The sequence below is a fragment of the Sinocyclocheilus rhinocerous genome, unplaced genomic scaffold (genome assembly GCF_001515625.1).
Source record: "Sinocyclocheilus rhinocerous isolate Xijiao unplaced genomic scaffold, SAMN03320098_v1.1 scaffold1232, whole genome shotgun sequence".
NCBI lineage: Eukaryota > Metazoa > Chordata > Actinopteri > Cypriniformes > Cyprinidae > Sinocyclocheilus > Sinocyclocheilus rhinocerous.
The window spans coordinates 549,930-556,853 of NW_015657490.1; the positions used below are offsets into that span (position 1 = coordinate 549,930).

General features: G+C 37.9%; 1 long non-coding RNA gene across 1 annotated transcript in view; it reads left to right on the top strand.

Moving 5' to 3' along the window:
* Positions 1–5,294, top strand: part of LOC107721053 (uncharacterized) — a 65,616-nt gene extending 60,322 nt beyond the window's left edge. Inside the window, exon 4 of the long non-coding RNA XR_001637675.1 lies at positions 4,971–5,294. This is a non-coding gene — a long non-coding RNA (uncharacterized LOC107721053). The remainder of the gene's footprint in view (positions 1–4,970) is intronic.
* Positions 5,295–6,924: the final 1,630 nt, after the last annotated feature.

Sequence of the window (6,924 nt, forward strand, 5' to 3'; positions counted from 1 at the left end):
TTCTTGTGCTGAACACAAAAGAAGATATTTTGAAGAACCAAACAGTTGCTGATACCCATTGACATTGTCCTTGTTGGAAAAAAAAAAATACACTATGGAAGTCAGTGGGGAAAAGCAGCTGTTTGGTTCCCACATTCTTCAAAATAACTTTTTATGTTCAACAGAAGAAAGAAACTCATTCAGGTTTAAAACAACTTGAGAGTGAGTAAATGATGGCAGAATGTTCATTTTTGGCTGAACTGTCCCTTTAATGTTAATAAAACAACAAAACACAGAAAAAAATCACTCACTGCTCTTGACTGAAAAACTTTACTACAGTCGCTTTAATAAGAATTATTAAATAATTGTTCTTATTTTCTAATAACAAAGATAAAATAATGACAAAGATTTGTATCTTTGCCGCCTTTGGCCTAAATGTCTGCCATTCTTTACATGTTGTTACCTTGTAAGGCTTTGTTTGTAAAATAGGGAAATTAGTTTGGCTGTACAGCTCAGACAGCTTGCAAAATAGTCAAACCAACATGACAAAGAATCGTGATTTTCCTGAAAAACATTGTGATATATTTGCCCACTCCTAACTGAAAGTAAAAAAATGGACTTTGAGTTACTTCTTAGATTAGCAAGTAAATTGTATGTGATTTGGATCAAGCTGATGTTATCATGTTAGAGCCACAGGCTCTGACGGAGTCTCTCTATTGGTTGTTAATCCGAGTGAGTTTAATGAAGTCGCCCGCAGGTCTGTGGCTCTGTTTCCAGTGTCTGTGTGTGATTAGCACGCTTCCACCAGCATGTCCTCCTGCACATCGAGTCCAACCGGGCCTGCAGGAGAGGAGCTGATTTTGAGCATCCACCGCCACTAAAGATCAAATCAGGACTGAGTCACTGACACACACACGCACACGCTCACACTCACACGCACACACACACACACACACACACTCGCACACACACACACACACTCACACACTTCCAGTTGAGCACCGGAAATCAGGAAACGTGTCACGTGATGCCAGATGAAATCATGTAGTTTTATTAAAGTCTGACGAAATCCAAAGCGTTCACATTCTCAGCTTGTGCTCCGGGACAGAACCACACATCTGATAAGGCGGGAAAACACATCCTGTTTACTCACAAAATCTGAATAATCAGTTGCTTATGGCTGCATTTCAGAATTAAAACTGCTATTAGATTATTTCACTAGATTTCTGTGCGCTTGCTTGTCCATTCAAAAGTTGCCACTAACGATGATAGGTGTTCTGACCCATACAACAAATATATTTATATTTATATAATAATATAATTTCAGAATTTTGTTTTAAATATTTATAAATATACAAAAATATAAAGCTAATATAGATGTTCAAATATGTGTCCCTGGAGCACTTAAGTCGCTGGGGTATATTTGTAGCAATAGCCAACAATACATTGTATGGGTCAAAATTATAAATTTTTCTTTTATGCCAAAAATCATTAGGATATTAAGTAAAGATCATGTTCCATGAAGATAGTTTGTAAATTTCCTACCGTAAATATATCAAAACTTAATTTTTGATTAGTAATATGCATTGCTAAGAACTTAATTTGAACAACTTTAAAGATGATTTTCTCAATATTTAGATTTTTTTGCACCCTCAGATTCCAGATTTTCAAATAGTTGTATCTCGACCAAATATTGTCCTATCCTAACAAACCATACATCAATGGAAAGCTTATTTATTCAGCTTTCAGATGATGTATACATCTCAATTTAAGTTTTTTTTTTTTTCAATGTAAATATCTATTTATTTTATCTAAATTATATTTTGTTAAAAATACATTTTGCATGTATTTTAAGACTAGAAATAGATTTTTTTCCTGGCCCCTTGAAGAGATGTTTTAATGTATTTTGGCATTTGAAGGTTTAAACATGTATTTTCATTTGGAAGAAGACATTTTCTTAAGCTGTGCTGCAACCAATTTAGCATATAGTTAGCAGGTCTAGTTTGAGTTTAATGTGGTTCGTGTGAAGCAGGCGTGTGTGTGGAGATCACATCTGATTTACACTCTAGTGTGTACACCATGTGTTTGAGCATGTGTTCTTCATGTTAGCATTAACTGAGCTTTCTCTCAGAACGGCTTTGACCGGAGAGACGCACGAGCAGTGGAACACAGCGGCTGGATTTGATTCTTTGCACTGCATCTTTTTGTTTATACATCTCTCTTCACAAGAGCCTTATATTGAACTATTGGACCATCAGAATGAAATTATATAAAGTCATTGAAATCATACCCTTTGTGGAGCGGGCCCTCGTCCATATGCCCCTGTTCTCCGAGTGTGTTGATGTTTAGCAGGGTGGAGAAGCTCTGGGTCTGTGGGAGTTTATATATGTACAGCAGATGTGCTTCTTTAACTTCATCTTGTACAGCAGTCGAGTGACTGTATGAGTGTGTGTGTGTGTGTGTGTGTGTGAGAGAGAGAGTGTGTGTGTGTGAGTGTGTGTGTGTGAGTGGAACCCCTTTAAATCCAGACAGAAGCCTCTCATGTGGACACACACTCACTCTTTTACACACACACATGCACAAACAGAAGCTACGATGAATGTTTTAGGCCTCTAGAGTACGTGTGTGTGTGTGTGTGTGTGTGTGTGTGTGTGGAGTATTACAGGTTTTGAATATAATCACCTGATTGTGACAGTGTGGTTATGGGAGTTATAGGAGAAACAAACCTAAAAGTCAATCTCCGAAATGATCATTCAGTGCATGTATGGAATAAAAGAGTCACTCCCAGAGCAATGCTGCAGTGTCTCTTTTCTACGCTAAACTTTCGGACGTTTTCAACCCTCCACGTTGTGAGCAAATCAACTGTAAATGCAGCGCAGTATGAATGGACCTCAGGGCTGAGAGAAGAGAGAGAGAAAAGTTCATACAGTCTTCAGGAACGATCGAATCAAAACATCCCAGTATTTTACAGAAACATAAGCAGTGGAATTACGAGACTGCAAGTTCTGACACTGCCAGGCTGTGTATGGTTGTTTCTGAAGAGCAGAACTCTAATAATGCAGCATATGATCCTCATACTACAGATGTGTGGGAAACCGTGAACTTGAGCTGTTGTGCAACAACACAGAGAGTGACTTGATTCAGTTAAACGGGAAGCTTTCGTGTCCAGACTAGACCAGATGAGTGTTTTAATATAGCGTACGCAACAGAATTAAATGTGCCTCCAAATGAAGAGCTGGGAAATCAGAATTGCCGGTCAGGTCAAATCAGGTGAATCTGATAGAAAAGAAAAGAAAGATATGTGCGTCGTGCTATTATGCATGAAAATAATGTCAGCATTCCTCCAGCCTGACGAACCTAAAAACAGGTTAGATTTTCTTCTGATTTCTCAGAATGAAACGTGAGCCAGACTTGTCAGTCGGTGAGGTTCGACATGTTCGACATGCACATGTAACACAGAGCGTTCACGTTGATCTCATTGATTTACGTAAGGTAAGCCACCGCTGTGAGACACACAGATGTCAGATGGTGAGCGGATATGCTGTGATTGCCCAGCTCTGTGTGTGTGTGAGTGTGTGTGAGCGTGTGAGTGTGAGTGTGAGTGTGAGTGTGTCTGAGTGTGAGTGTGCCCTGAACCGCTGTACATCTTCTGCCAGTCCACATTCACACGTGATCAGCTGTGTGTAAACCTGCTTTATCTGGAGCCTCTGTAGTCGACAGTGTAAAACAGCTCTAGGCAGATGTATTTATTTAAATGTCTGTCTTCATAATCGTACAAACAAAATATAATAACTAGCCCTTTCTCTGATTTGTTGTGTTTTGGCTGTTGTCACCAAAGCCCTCTTGTCTTTAACCCCTTCAAACACCATCTGTATAGAGACTTTTGACTTTCCAATTGATTCCATAGGAATAAAATCAAGTCCTGCTCTATATACACACTGCCGTTCAAAAGTTTGGGATCAGGAAGATTTTTCATGTTTCTGAAAGAAGTTTCTTCTGCTCGCCAAGGCTGCATTTATTTGATCAAAAATACAGAAAAAACTGGAATTTTCAGGATTCTTTGATGAATAAAAAGTGAAAAAGAACAACGTTTATTCAATATAGAAATCTAACCATTTACACTGCCGTTCAAAAGTTCGGGGTCAGCAGATTTTTTTTCTTTCTATTTCTGAAAGAAATTAATACTTTTATTCAGAAAAGATGTGTTAAATTGATAAAAAAGTGACAGTTAAGACTTATATTGTTACAAAAGGTTTCCATTTTAAATAAATGCTGTTCTTTTTCACTTTTTATTCATCAAAGAATCCTGAAAAAAGTATCACAGGTTCCAAAAAAATATGAAGCAGCACAACAGTTTCCAACATTGATAATAAATCAGCATATTAGAATGATTTCTGAAGATCATGTGACACTGAAGACTGGAGTAATGATGCTGAAAATACAGCTGCGCATCACAGAAATAAATTACAGTTTAACAGAGATTCACATAGAAAACCATTATTTTAAATTGTAATAATATTTCACAATATTACTGTTTTTTCTGTATTTTTGATCAAATAAATGCAGCCTTGGTGAGCAGAAGAGACTTATTTCAGAAACATTAAAAATCTTCCTGATCCCAAACTTTTGAATGCCAGTATATGTATTTATATATATATATATATATATATTAGTGCTGTCCCATTGACTCTGTTTTAAGTAAACCGGGTTTGATGTCTAGATTTATGCTGTTTGAATATGCCGTTTCTGTATGTGAACTGGTAAAGTACAGCACTAACAACATGGAGGAGATGTTTTCATTCCCACAGATACATACTGATTGGTGCAGTCAAAACTGTGTCTGCCAAATGAATATAAAAAGTTCTCATTGTTTGAACTCAGTTTTACATTTGATCTCTCTCTTTTTGTTTGTTTCATTAATCTCAGACTCTTCAAGCTGCAAATGTACTTGTATGAAGCGAGTCTGAGCATGTTTTTGCTTGTTTTTCCAGGCAGTGTCTGAAGAGACGTGTGGATGAGTGTGACACCGCTGATTTCTCCACATCATGGATTGCTCAGAGATATCTGGAGATGCTCGTTTCATAAGTGGATTTAAGACGGTTGTGTGGACTAAAATCTGCCGTTTCCTTTTACCATGCTTTGACTGCAGATACTGGATTACTCGGACTGTTTTCTACTTTACGTCATTTGTTTTCTTCTGATTGGTCAGTACACTGTTCCAGTCATGCTAAAATATACAATACACACAGTTCTGTCATGACGACTCTCGGAGGGATTGGAATGGTAATGTACATGACAATATTAATGTATTTGGTCTTGGCTGCTGCTGCTGCAGAGCAAGTACCGAGACTATTGCTACTGCCAATACATCCTAACTCTGTATTTATGATGTTGAAACTCTTGTTCACTAGATCTTCTAGCGATCTAATAAATATTGTTTTAATATAAATTGTGCTAATATTTCAATAATATGGCAATGTTGTTTGTTTTATAAAGAAATAAAGCACTTTATGTTGTGCTATATCGTAAATGACTATATCACAATCCACAATTGTACCATATTGCTTCCTTTTAATATATAAATATTTTTTAACATACATGGGTGTATAATTGATTTAAAGTTATTTTTAAAATGGTCCTGAATTTTTGCTTGATTGAAGCAAAATCTATGATGTCCTGATGTTAAAAACGGTGAACTGGTGGTGACATGCACACAATATTAAAAGTTAATAAAAACACAAACTTTTTATTATTATGTTTGTTGCACATTTGTAGTAACGTCACAGTTGGAAATTCACCCAGAATGCCGTTCTCATGACTATCGACATCTTTACATGTAAACAGCAGCTCAAAACCGGCTCACAAAGTATAAACATTGACTAATTAGTAATGTTAGTCTTATCTGATATTGACTTACTGCAATCAATATGTGTGTGCGTGTGCGTGCGCGTGTGTGTGTGTGTGTGTGTGAGAGAGTGTGTGTGTGTGTGTGTGTGTGAGAGAGAGTGTGTGTGTGTGTGAGAGAGTGTGTGTGTGTGTGTGTGTGTGAGAGAGAGTGTGTGGTATTTCTGCACAGATCAGAAATTCTGAGGAAAGAATTGCTCTTGACTGAATTTCAAGGGGACAACCTTACTGCGTCATGAATGAATGCGTCCTGTTTTCCATGTGTTTATGGGTGAAAACTTGTAGAAAACAATTGGATATTACAATAATAAAACATTAATTACCTTATTTGAAGAAGAAATGTGCTTCAAGCTCATGTAAAAATTATAGTAATAACAATATAACCTTCTGAAATTATTTAACATGGCCTTACTCCGTGAGATTCAGCTTTGCAGTGTGTATCTTTGCGTATGTGCCAGACAGAGATGGATTACATATTGTGCGTAATTGTATGGATTCCCTCCGTGATAGTTTCCTATTCAAGTGTCGTTCAACGTCAGCCAGAAGCAGGGCTCAATAACCACCGTCTGCTGACGTTATGAGCTTAGCGGGGTGCTGCAGGGCAAGAAATGCTATTTGTGGGTTATATGTGTTGAAGAGGGGAGTAGTTTCATGAGATGGGGCTCATACAGAAGCATTCAACATTATTTCACCACCGAAAGTTCATCAGAGTCTTCCTGCGTAGCCAGTTAAAGGTCCTGCCGTGGGTTTCCGAACAATGGCCGCGCTGATGTTTTGGCAATTAAATTTCATGACATCTTTATGGCGCTATCTCCGCTCAGCACCATTAGCATGACCACAATGCTTTCCCCTTCTCGCTCGCCTTTCTTTCTTTCTTTCTCTTTTTTCTCACACGCAGAGAAAATGACCTCTCCGCCAATCTCAATTCACTGCACTTCTATAGTGCTGAATGGACAAACTCAACAAAGGTTGACATAATTTTCTCAGGCTTTGATTGGCCCCCAGCGTGCCCCACCCACACATCATGCACCCCCCCCCCCC